This window comes from Protopterus annectens, chromosome 3.part0 (genome assembly GCF_019279795.1).
Source record: "Protopterus annectens isolate FY-2018-M chromosome 3.part0, PAN1.0, whole genome shotgun sequence".
In the NCBI taxonomy this organism is placed as follows: Eukaryota; Metazoa; Chordata; order Ceratodontiformes; family Protopteridae; genus Protopterus; species Protopterus annectens.
Genome location: NC_056731.1, coordinates 1,947,517,587 through 1,947,531,468, shown reverse-complemented (window position 1 = coordinate 1,947,531,468; position 13,882 = coordinate 1,947,517,587).

The window sequence follows — 13,882 nt, the reverse complement described above, 5'->3', positions numbered from 1 at the left end:
TTGAGGGCTGTGATCATCTTCTGTGTGTGTGTGTGTGTGTGTGTGTGTGTGTGTGTGTGTGTGTGTGTGTGTGTGTGTGTGTGTATATATATATATATGTGTATATATATATATGTATATATATATATATATATGTATATATGTATATTTATATATATATATGTATATGTATGTATTTACACACACTGGATATAAACAGTTTACACACCCATATTAAAATGCCAGGTATTTGTGATGTAAAAAAAATGAGACCACAATAAATCATTTCAAAACTTTTCCCACCTTTAATGTGGCCTGTAACCTGTACAATTCAATTCAAAAACAAAAAAATCTGTTGGGGGGGGGGGGGGGGGGTGTGAAAAAAAAAAGTACAATAAGCTGGTCACATAAGTGTGCACATCTTTAAACTAATACTTTGTTGAAGCATCTTTTGATTTAATTACAGCATTCAGCCTTCTTGAATACACAGCTGCCATCAATTAGAGAGACTGATTAACCCCAAATAAAGTTCAGCTGTCCTAGTAGGAGTTTCGTGACATTTACTCAGTTGCCTGGTAGAGCAAAACCCATGGTTTGCAGAGAGTTTACAAAGCATCAAAGGGATCTCGTTGAAAGGTTTCAGTCAGGAGAAGGGTACAAAAAAAATTCCGCAACATTGTATATACCATGGAACACGGTTAAGACAGTCATCAAAAAGTGGAGAAAATATGGGACAACAGTGCCGTTGCAAATAACTGGGCATCCCTCCAAAACTGATGAAAAGACTAGACACAAACTGGTCAAGGAGGCTGCCAAGAGACTACAGCAGCACTGAAGGGACTGCAGGAATATCTGGCAAGTACTGGTTGTGTACTACATGTGACAACAATCTCCCGTATTCTCCATATGTCTGGGCTGTGGGGTAGGGTTGCAAGACGGAAGCCTTTTCTTGCACAGAAAAACATCAGCTAAAATATAGGTTCATAGGTAGGTACTAGGCTATCTGCCCTAGGGCCTATACAAGCCCAGCCAAAAAGGTACCCTGGCTTTTGCCACCCAAGAAAATTATTTTCCTGTGCCAAAGTCAAGCAGAGCCACAGAAGTGATCCCCGGGGTGAATTTCCTATTTCCCATCCAATCATCAAGATTTTTCTAGAGTGCTAATGAGGAGCTTTGTTTGATATAGATAGGTAGTTTATTCCAGAGTATAGGAAGTCTCTGGGACAGGAATCTATCCTTCCGGCATGTTCTGTTTATTGTGGTGACAAGGTTTAGGTCCCTAGAGCGTGTAGCTTGGAGGGATTGGGATTTCTTTAAGTGGAACATGTCCAACAGCTCTGGGTTTGACATAACTTTGTATGTTAGGCAGAGATCACCTTTGAGTAGGCGATATGCGAAGGAGTAAAGCTGGAGTTTTTTTGAGACTGTCTGTGTAGGGCATCTGTTTGAGGCCGGTAATCCTCTTTGTGAGAGATTTCTGCGGCCTTTCCAGTTGTTGTAGATGTCTTGTGAGGTACATACCAAAAGGGGCGCTGTACTCTATAATGGGTCTAATGAGTGATTAGTAGAGGGGAACAATGACCTCTTTTTTTTTTTTTTTTTTTTTTTTTTTCTGGATGGGAAACCTTTTGTGATGAGGTGTGCCACGTAGAAAGATTTCCTGACCGCTGTGGCAATGTGATATCCAAAACAATACATAGTCTCCCAAAAGCATGTGGGAAAATGTGTTATGGTCTGACGAGACCAAGGTTGAACTTTTTGGCCACAATTCTAAAAGGTATGTTTGGTGCAAAAACAACACTTTGCATCACCAGAAAAGCACCATCCCTACAGTGATGCATGGTGGCAGCAGTATTGAACTTTGGGGTTGCTTTTCTTCATCTGGGACTGGGACTTTAGTCAAGGTGGAAGGAATTATGAACAGTTAAAAATACCAGTCACTTTTGGCCCAAAACCTTCAGACGTCTGCTAGAAAGCTGAAGATGAAGGGCAATTTCACCTTTTGACATGACAATGACCCCAAGCATACATCCAAATCAACAAAAGAATGGGTTCACCAGAAGAAAATTAAAGTTGTGGAATGGCACAGCTAGAGCCCAGACCTAAATCCAATAGAAAATCTGTGGGGTGACCTGAAGAGGACTGTGCACAAAAGATGCCCTCGCAATCTGACAGATTTGGAGCGCTTTTGCAATGAAGAGTGGGCAAATATTGCCAAGTCAAGATGTGCCACTCCTACCCAAGAAGACTGAATGCTGTAATTAAATCAGAAGGTGCTTCAACAAAGTATTAGTTCCAGGGTGTGCACACTTATGCAACCAGCTTATTATACATTTTTTATTTTTTATATTTTTTCCTTTAACAGATTTGTTTGTTTTTCAATTAAACTGTACAGGTTATAGGTCACATTAAGGGTGGGAAAAGTTTTGAAATGATTTATTGTGGTCTAATTTTTTTATATCACAAAAACATCTGGCATTTTAACAGGGGTATGTAAACTTTTTATATCTACTGTCTGTATGTGCGTGTGTGTATGCACGCCGGGGGTGGGGGGGGTGGGGGGTGTGTATGTATGTGGATATATATATATATATATATATCTATGTGTATGTATATAAATTTGTGTGCATGTATAAATCTGTATATAATTTTATTTTCTGTACTACTATTCTACACTTTGTATAGCTTTTAACCATTAGTCTAGATTATACTCTTACTGTTATTACACTTGTGTTTTGTGGTGTACGTTTTTTTTTTTCCATTCAGGTTCCTTTGCCATTCTTATGGCAGACAAGGGTTGGGGTTTTAAAAAGTGTACAACCTGCAGTCATAAGATTTCCCCCACAGGATGTACACTCCCTTTATGTATATTGCCTTTGAGCACCCACTTAGATACAGACTGAGGCTTGCGCATCCTTTGTTTCCAGAGCCATTCACAGCTGTGGAGACAAGTTGGACTTAAACTGACCTATTCCTCAGATTGGACAGTCCTCTTCACCAGCTTCTCTATACAAGATGGAGAAATCCAAACAAAAAACAGAAGTTGAAAGGGAGAGAGGACAAGTCTGAGAAGAGGTCAGAGAAATTGAGAAAGCAGGCTCTGGTCTCATCAGAACCCTCTGGTCTGGGACTGAAGTTACCTCGTCAGTCAGATCTGGTCAACTATGCTGCCTCCTCATTTTTTACCTGCAACATTGAGTCCTTAGCTCCATTTTCCCTCCTTTCAAGAGAGGTGTTCATCCAGACCACCATCAGTGGCATCACCCTCCAGATCTGATCATTCATTGAATAGTTTTACCAAAGCAGATGTTGACAGGAAGATGTTGCAATTCCTTCAGATGCAAATTCAGTTAGGGGTCCTCCCAGTTCCATCCACACAGGACATTTTGAGATGACTTCAACAACAAACCCTCCACTAATTTTCCTGACCCTGGTCTGCCCTTCACATCTGAAGCCAATGGATCCAAGTCTCCTGGGAGCATCCATATCATTGCTAACAGTCATGTCAACTTTGACTATGGTTGTATCCTTACTGGCAACTCCAGTGCTTTCAGATCGTTGAGTCTTGGAGCCAAAGCATCTGTGTCAGGTCTCGAAGTGTGGAGTTGTTGAAATTTTCAGTCACCCCCTCTCTTGCTTGACACTTCTGCACTGGATGGCTCTGTTCCAGTGTCTGCTTCGGATCTGGTGGCTGTTACTTCATCTTGTCATGATGGGGCAGGAGTTTGTTCAGGCCTGATATCTGCCTCGACATTCAAGGCTTTCAAAAGGGTTCTGGCCATGCCAAGAGAAGAGATGCTTTCCATACACACTGCTCTGTATTAATCTGTTTTGGATATTGCATCTGACTCCACACTTGTTGACCGGTGCAGTCAGCTTTCTTTGGCCTGGGGGCTGCTCACCACGCGAGCTACCCATCTGTTTCTGGCCTGCATCCGGAAGCCCAGTTGAGACAGGGTCCTAGGAAACGGACACACAAAATGAGACATCTAGATTCCTATTCAGAATTGGTCACTGAAGATGCAGTCTTGGATGACTGGGATGTGTCCCCAAGATCCCCTCTGGAGCATGTCATCTTTAGTGATATTTTGGAGTTCGTGAAGCAGTGAGGGGGTTGGTCCACTTATAATCCCACCCCTGAAGAGTCTGTGTTCCTTGAGGCTTTTGGAGTTGGTTCTTTTCCTCCTGGGTTTTTACTGCTAGCTGAGTCTCTCATAGACCTGGTAGCTCAGCAGGCTTAGAAGGGGTAACGACACAGTGGAACCAATCCCTAAAAAGCCAGACAATTTTAGTTGCTCCAAAAGATGCTGCACACTGGAGCAAGGGGTACCCTAAGTAGATGCCATGATTGTGGAGGTAGCCACTTCAAGGAAAAAAAAAAAAAGAAAAAAAAAAGCTCTCTGAAAGTACATCTGTTCATCCACCTCATAGGGAATCTAGAATGCTGGGCAGGTTTGGGGAAACTGGCTCTATGCTTCAGTGACTTTCCCACTTAAAGCACTGAACTACCTGGCCCACATGACACATTCCCAGATAAACCTGACAAAGGAACTAAAGACCCTCTCAGGCAACCTGCTGTGACGCATGCAGAAGACAGTGGAGTCTCAGTTGACTACCTTCCAATCAATTTTTAACCTGTCCATGCATCTGCTATCCGATGCAGCTAATGGTATAGCTAGAGCAGCAGGTACTGGTATAGCCATCTGCTGGCACACCTGGATGCATTGTGACGCTTTGCAAAAGGCTTCAGGATTTCCTTCCATAATGCTCCCTTTGGTTAACACATTCTGGGCCAAAAGCTAAAGAAACTCTCACCGCGAGCGAGCAGGATGATCTACTTCTCCACACCTCAGAGAACCTTCTCCAGGAATCAAATGTGGTAAAAAAAAATATAGATGGTTCAGAAATTCTCAAGGATTCAACCAGGACAGTCCTGCAGATAGGTCCTCCTAAGGCAGAGGATGAATAAGTGAATCTCATCCTAGAAGTAGAGGTGACCTGCAGAATCAAGGGTTTCACCGTCTCTGTTCCAAAAAATCTTTTCACTGCTTCTGACAGATTGCCCGACTGTTGCACTCTAGAGGTAGCTGTGGGCTGCTCATCCCTGCATCCTCAAGCCTGTCAGGCCATCGCATCAGATTGCTGGGTGCTACTGATAATCACCAGAGACCATGTAATACCCTTGGTTTCTCCTTCTTTAAAGAGAGGGATTCTAACAGTACCAACCCACCAATTGGAATCCTCAACAGTAGGAGTCTTAAAACTGTTAGAAAAATCATCCAACGAGGCCTTCAAGAAAAACTACTGTAAGACAGCAGGGGTACCTCTTGCAGGAAATCATTTCCAATGTATCTTTAAACATAACTCGAGTTCAAAATTTATAGGAAGTTACTAGGCTAATGACCCTAGGACCTTTACATGTCTAGCCATGTAAAAAACCTATGTACCCGAATTGACCATAGTTGGATGGTCATTGTTAAGTGATTCTGTGATCAGCACAGACTACCCCTGTCCATGAGGGAGATAGGTGCCACCCCCGGGATGAATTTAATGTCACCCATCCAGTTGTCAAGGTTGCGCTTAAAAAGGGTCATTGAGGAGCTCTGCTTCACATGAAATGGGAGCTTATTCCATTAGCTTGACCATCTCAGAGATGTATCTCTCTCTCCAGCATGCTCCGTTAATGTCATATGCTAGGATGAGAACCCTGGAGCAAGCGACTCTTCTCCCATTTGATTTCCGGATGTACAGCATTTCTGTTGAGGCTGGGTTAGAGACTGCTCTGTATGCCAGGCACAAATCGCCTCTCAGCAGCCTATATGATACAGAGTACAGTAGCAAGGCTTTGTCTTTTAATGTAGGTCATGTTTTGGAAACCCTGGATTCTCTTGGTTACAAACCTCTGTGCTCTGCCCAGTTGCTGCAGGTGTTTGGTGAGGTACTTACAGAAGGGAGCATTGTACTCCCTTATTGGTCTGACAAGGGTCAAGTACAGCTGAGTTATAACCTCCTTCGTTTTGGATGCAATGTCCTTATGAGATGTGCAATGCAGAAGGCTTTCCTTACCTCTGTGGACATATGGTGATTGAAGTTTAGATTGCTGTCAACCTATGTTCCCAAATCTCACACCACTGGTGGTGTTCTTAGAGGGGTGCTATCTATATCATAATTGGTAGGTGCTGCTAATTTGCCGAAGGGGATAATGAGGCATTTTTTTGTTTAGTTTTAGTCCATGGCTTTGGCACAATTCATTTGTCTGCCCATTCTGTAATATGTTTTCATCGTTGGGGAACTCCGATTGCACCCAGTGTACAGTCATCTGCAAACTTGGTAAGCCACAGGCCCATCTACTTTCAGCTGGACTTCAGAAAATAGATTCCAAACACTAGAGGGCCCAGTACAGATCCTTGTGGTACCTCACTGGCAATTGGTCTGCTGGTGGAGGTGGACTCCCCAGCTTTGACAGTGTGCATTCTGTTTGTGAACTAGTTGGGCTACCCAGCTAGTAACGTAGATTAATCCCTAGCTGGGAGAGTTTCTCTCTGATCCCTGGGGTGGGGATTGTGTCAAAAGCCTTGACTAAATCAAGATAGGCAGAATGTACTGCTTTGCCTTTATCCAGGGCATTGGTGAAATTCTCAAAGAAGTCCACTAGGTTTAATAAGCAAGATCTACCCTTAAAACCAAACTGGGTTGGGTCAAGATTTTAAAGGTTGTCTGTGTCTTTGTTGATAAGGTCCATGATTCTTTTCATGTCCTTGCAGATGAGGCTGGTTAGGCTAAAGGGTCTATAGTTCCCAGGGTTGGTTGATGGGGACCCCCTTAGTGCAAGGGGATTACTGTTGCTCTTCTCCAGTCCTCAAGAACAAAGTGAATGTTCATGCTATGCTTGGAAAGTGCCAAGTGGTTCCACTAGATCTTGTTTTAGATTTAGTACGCAGCCTATGATGTTATCTAGTCCCATAAAGGCCATGTTTTTAGTCTTGGAGAGCCTTTTGCATGTTCTTTGGATGTACTCTGTAGAGAACTGGCATCAGGAATGCTTTGGGGTATGGCTAATGGGGATAGGAGGGTGAAATTATTACCAAATCTGTCAGCTAGCGAGTTGGCAGTTACCTGTGGGTGATACCATCACTGTAAGTTTGGCACACAGCTGGGCATTCCCTTTTAGGTTTTGGATGTAGGTAAGGAATACCTTATGATCATCTTTAGTTAGGGATGCTAATTCAGTCCAATAACTAGCTTTAGAGGACTTTATAGTATAGCTGATTTGCTTGTTTAAGATGTAGAGGGTATTCGTCTTCTGAATAAGTTCTCTCTTGATCTTGGATATCTGTTTTTCTTTTGTTGTACAGCTTATTTGCACTTAGTCCACCTTGCTTGTTTTTTTCGAGAGGACTTGGTTTTGGTCTTGTCGGGTATAATAGAGTCAGTAAGTGAATGGCTATATAGGGAATTTGTGTACTCCCCTGCATTAGGAGTCCTTGTTGGCTGTGTTAGCAGGGTCTTTGAAACTTCATACCCTCGCTTAGTAGGCTATAGTTTTCTTTGGAGAAATGTTTTTTTTTTGCTGCTGTTGGACCTGTATGTCTGGAAGTGCTTTTTTCATAGGCTGTTAACTGTAGATCTTCTATCACCTGGTCCAAACAATCTTTCAAAATAGTGGTGGTGATGTTTGTAAACTTAACTCCTTTCTGGTTGTGTATTATATGGAGCTGTGATGGTCTTCATTATTTTTGGAATGACTTCTGGACCAAGGTGGGGAAAGTCTGAGATAGACACAAGTGTAAGACTGAAGCTGATAATTTATAGATTTGTACCAAATAACATCCCCTTTTATTAAGTGTTCTTTTACTAGCAACAAAGAAGGCTATTGCTTGACATTGGAAAACTAGTTTTCCTCCAGCTGGGGAGTGCAGAGCATTCATCAGCAAATATATCAATCAGAATGGAGAACTGCACAACGGAAAACAAAGAGCATAATTTTTTAGGGAAATAGGCCCCTTTTAGAAGCAGTGTGGATTGTAAAGCTAGATATTCGGCAAGTGAGAATATCTTTAACCCCCCCGCCCACCCCCAGGAAATTGTGTGCGGCCTTGCAATTAATGGACATGCTTCCTGTCTTCTATAAACTGCAGCAGTCAGCCATCACTAAACGTGATGCAGCTTTTAAATTTTTTACTATCAAATGAGGTGCATAGTGAGCATCGAGTTATGATTTATGTACATATGCATAAAGAAAAAGGTATGCTTTTACCTCTCTCAATCACTTAAATGTTGCAAATCAGTGATTCTATTTCATTCATTTTTAGCTCCCATTTTTCTTGTTGTATTAACAATATAAAATCTAAATTTCTTAGAAATTGTCTTTCTTGGGACCCAGAAAAGCTGATTTGGGCAGTACTGCAATAGTTAGAAGTCCGTGAAACATTGGTAGAATTAGTGCAGGTTGTGTACAAGGACCCAGTAACTCGAGTACAAACAATGTTCACTTTCACAAAGGGGTTTACACCAGGGTTCAGCTTTGAGCCCACTGCTGTTAATACTGGTGATGGACTACATTAGCAAACAAGTCTGAGGGGTCAGCTCAACAAAGTTGTATGCAGACGATGTGGCATTACAGGCAGACTCTGAGCAAGAACTTCAGCAAAGGGTAAAGGATTGGAATGAAAAACTGAAGGCACATGGGATGAAGCTAAGTACAGAAAAGACAGTGGTAATTGTGCATATTGGGGAAATCAGAATACACTGAGAATTGAGATAGAAGGGAAAGTAGTGGATCAGGTTAATAACTTCAAGTATCAGGGAGGGGTGGTTGAGGAGAAGTCTGAATGAAGAGGTCAAAGCTGGAATCATAGGGGCTGCAGCCAACTAATGTAGAGAGTCCGGTGTAGTGTACGACAGAAGAATGCCAAAGATGATGAAAAATAAAGTGCAAAAAACTGTTGCAACCAGTACTACTGTATGGTACTGAAACCTGGACAGTAAAGGCAGAGCAGATGAGAAAGCTAGAGGTGATGGAAAGGAAGTGCCCGAGAAGAGGGGAGGTAGGATGCATGCTGTAGGGCAAATGAAAAAATGAGGACACGAGCAGAAGCCAAAGTAGCTCCAGTTGCAAAAAGATTAAACAGAACAGATTACAATCTGGTGAAGATGATTTGGGACAGAATGGAAGAAGGTAAGAAGAAACAAGAGCATCCAGCAGAGAGGTGGAAGGAATGTGTGAGAGAGGATCTGCGACAGTCTGGTATGAGTGTTGAAGAAGGCACCAGTGTGGCATTGAATTGAGAGAAATGGCGGTGCTTCACACAACACCCTGACCCATGTAAAAAAAAAAAAAATGGGAGAAAAGGGGGTTGTTGAGAATCTAAATTTCTTTGACAATTATCATGTAATATTAGCAGAAATTTATATTACTGTTTTTCACTAAGATATGTTACAACATTTAGTAACTGATTAACATATGAAAGGAGTGTCGCACCCTAGAAAACAAAAATGGGAAGAAACTGAGGGTAATGCTGCTCAATGCCAGAAGTCTAAATCTCAAAATGCACGCACTCGAGGCCCTTCTCAGTATGGAGAACATCGATGTCTGTGCTGTAACTGAAACCTGGTTCAAGGCTCATGAGAGCACCCCGGCACTATTAGGTTTTACCTCGTATCATGCGTTCCGGCCCCAAAACCCGGACCACACCACAAAAGGAGGGGGTGTATCCATATTCATAAAGGATACCCACACCTCCAGGTTGGTGGCAACGCACGAAGCTTCGGAAACCATCCAGGTGCAACTAACCATAGGCAAAACTGCTCTACAAATTGTAGCATGCTACAGGCCACCCTCTCAAACTCAGGAACCCCACACAGCCTTCCTGAAGACACTGGAGGGTATAAATGTATCTCCAAACACCATCATATTGGGTGACTTCAACTACCCGAATATAGACTGGGAACATTACTCAAGCCCTAACTTTCTAGCCCAACGGTTCCTGGAGTTCATAAATTCAAATGCCATGGAACAGCTAGTCACTGTTCCCACGAGAGGAGAAAATATACTAGATCTCATTGTCACAAACATGGGGACAAAATGCTCCACACCGGAAGTATATCCCTCATTGGTGAGATCTGATCATAAACTAATCTCACTGGAAATCCACATCCCGCCCCCACCCCAAACAAAGACCATAGTGAAGAACTTCTCTAAAGCAAACTTCACACTACTCAAGACTGGTGTGGTATCCTTCAAGGCCCCTGAGCCAGTGGAAACCACAACCCAAGCTGCGGAAGCCCTTACAAATGCCTTCTATGAACACCTCCAGGACTGCATGGATCAGGCAATCCCAAATAAAACCAAGACTCTTTCCACAAAGGGCAAACGTCCAGTCTGGTGGACCCCAGCCATTAACAAACTTTACAATAAGAGGAGAAAGCTATTACATGATAGAACAAAATCCATAAAAGGGAAGTCACCCCTGATCATTATTAGTAAAAAAATACGAGCACTCATAAAATCAACTAAGGCCAATTTTGAGAGAAAAATTGCCATGGATTCAAAGGACAATCATAAGGCCTTTTTCAGCTATGTTAGGAACCTGGGTGGAAACTCCCAGATATGCTCAGAATTAGTCCAAAATGATACAAAAATCACTGAACCCACAGACATTGCCAACATACTGGCAGACAGGTTCAGTGCAAACTTCACCCCCTCTCCCCCCCTAAAGGAGAGATAACTATCCCAGCCGATTGTAGCCTCCCAGACATCTCAAATGCACAGGTGAAAGCTGCTCTCTCTAAAGCTAAAAACACAGCATCAATGGGACCGGATGGTGTCCCCGGCTGTGTGCTACATGAGCTAAATGAGGAATTAAACCTGCACATAAGGCAGCTGTTTAATCTCAGCCTTACCACAGGATACGTGCCCAAGGAGTGGCGTACGGCAACTGTTGTCCCACTCCACAAAGGCGGCGCCTCTACGGACCCTGGTAATTACCGCCCCATAAGCTTAACAAGTCTAGTCTGCAAAGCTATGGAGAGGATCATAATGGAGTTCATAAACAAAGATATAAGGGACTTGCAGACATTGGACCCGACCCAGTTTGGCTTTGTCAAGGGAAGATCATGCCTTTTGAACTTGGTCGACTTCTTCGAAACAGTCACCAAGGCCATTGATGAGGGAAAGGCAGTCCATACAGCCTACCTTGACCTTGCAAAGGCTTTCGACACAATACCCCACTCGGGTATTGTAGAAAAACTTACCAGCTTAAATGTAAACCCATATGTCACAAGATGGGTTGCAAACTGGCTTAAGGACAGAACCCACAGGGTTAGAGTTGCTGGCGCTGTGTCAGACTCCAAGCCGGTCACAAGTGGTGTCCCACAGGGCTCGGTCCTTGGCCCCCTATTGTTTGGCATCTACTTCTCAGAAGTACAGGCCAACATAGGAGGACTTTGGCTGACAAAGTTTGCAGACGACTGCAAACTGGGCGCCATAGTGGAAAGTGCATCAGACACGGATATCCTTCAGAAGGGACACACGGAAACAGATAGCTGGTGCCAGAGCCATGGCCTGAAGTTAAACGCCAAAAAATGTATAGTCATACCCTTCGGGAAAAACAAGGTAACCCCAAGCTACCATATAGGTGGCAATCCACTAAGCACAGAAGAGGTTATCGGGGACCTGGGGACCCAGGTTGACAGTGGCCTTTCTTTTGACACTCACATTGCTAAAGTGGTTAGAAAGACCTTCTACATTGCCCACCTGATCATGAAGGGATTCACATCCAGATCTAGTGAGGTTATTGTTCCCCTGTACTCTTCACTTATCAGACCAATGATCGAGTACAATGCCCCATTCGGGATGTATCTCACCCGACATCTGCAGCAATTGGAGAGACCCCAAAGGTTCCTCACCAAAAGGATAAAGGGACTCCAAAATCTGTCATATGCTGCCAGATTGAAGAAACTCCAGCTCTGTTCAGTCGCATACCGCCTGCTCAGAGGTGACATGTGCCTGACATACAAGGCCATGTCCAGCCTGGAATTAATGGACATGCTCCACCTCAAAAATCCAAATCCACCAAAACCACTAGAGCAAGCGACTTAAACCTTAGCACGGATATAAATAGGACGTGCTGGAGGGATAGATTTATCACTCAGAGACTCCCTATGCTGTGGAATAAAATCCCGGTCCATGTGAGGCAGAGCACCTCGCTGACTCTGTTCAAGAGAAATCTAGACCTGTGGATGGGAGATCGTAGGTTTACCCCGGGAATAATCTCTGTGTCACTGCTGGACAGAGGCACAACAAACTAATGGGCACAGTATTTTTTCATATAAGGGGTGGCGTAAGCCACAAAAATTTGGGCTAGGCTTATAAATGCCTTAGGGCAGATAGCCTAGTATAAACCTATGAACCTATTACTTAATATCTGCTGTTTGCCATTGCTTCATATGAATGTTAAGTACTTAACATTTGAATTCAGTGTGTCTGTGTGTATATATCTACGGGTCAACTTCATATGACTAAATTTCGTTTGACCAAGACCATAATGCCGAATTTTCAAAATACTGAAAACTCACCACTGAAACTCGTACTACTGAAACCTTACAATGCTAAATTTCACCATACTAAATTGTAAACTATAGACATGCACACTTACAACACCGATGACTAACTTTTTCCACAACTTAAAACTACTTGTGTACCCTCTTAACAAACCAGGCGATGTAAAACCAAACTAGGTGCGGGGCTGTGCTCCACACACCCCCCCCCTATGTATGTTAAATCCAGGATCGCAACTACAGTGGGGAAAAGGGCATATACCTTTTACTTACCTTACAGTAGTCTTCACACTTGCCACTATGTTGAAATTTGGCATTGTAAGGTTTCAGTATTATGAGTTTGCGAAGTGAGTTTTCAGTATTTTGAAAATTCAGTATTACGGTCTCAGTCAAATGAAATTTCACTCATATGAAGTAGACCCATGTATACACATGTATATATGTCATCCAATATGCCCACCCTAGATTAGTTAGAATTTGGAGTCTGTTTCAGGTTTCTTTCAAAAGACAGGGGACCCAAGCCCAATTCTGAACCTCAGTCATCTTAGTTTGTAAAGCAGACAAAGTTCCAAATGGTCACAGTTCAGTCCATTCTACCCTTGAGGAAGGGCAGTTGGATGTGCTCTTATCACTAGGACAGCTACTTACCATATCAAGATTTCAAGATGACCAAGGAGATTTCTCCATTTCTAGCTGGGAGCCAGTCATTTCCAATTTAGAGTGCTGTCCTTTGGGTATGACCACAGCCTCTCCACCTCTTCTCCCCCGGCTATTCAAGTACGTTGCAGTGGTTGCTGCTCATCTCAGACTGCTAAGGTACGGGGTGTTTCCATAATGAACCCAACCATCAAGAATTAAGGTGAGATTATGGACAACAAATATAGAACGTTATGGTAAGTGCATAACTTCTTTTTTGCAAGTCCAACATCGCATGGTGGTTGAACCTTTTCTCTACACCCCCCACCCCCTCATGGCCATAGTAACTACAGATGCTTCCCTGACATTACAGCCTCCCAGGCAGCTTCCCCTGACCTCAGACCTTTTGACTCAGGTGGGGGGGGGGGATGCTGCACCCAGACTTGCAGATTCCCAAACTGTCAGCATGGCTAATACTCTAAAAACAAACAAGGGGCCCCTGTTAGGCAAAACGGGTCCTAGACATTATCACAGAGGCCAGAAGGCAGGGAAATGGGAAAGATTCTGCTCCTGGAGCCAGTCCAGAGGGGGCAGTTCCTCACAACCTTCCATCCCTCTTATCTTGGACTACCTAGCGGAGTTGCTCAGTAGTGGCTTTCCTTCTCTTCTATTAAAATCCACGCCTTAGCCATTTCAGCTCATTTCAATA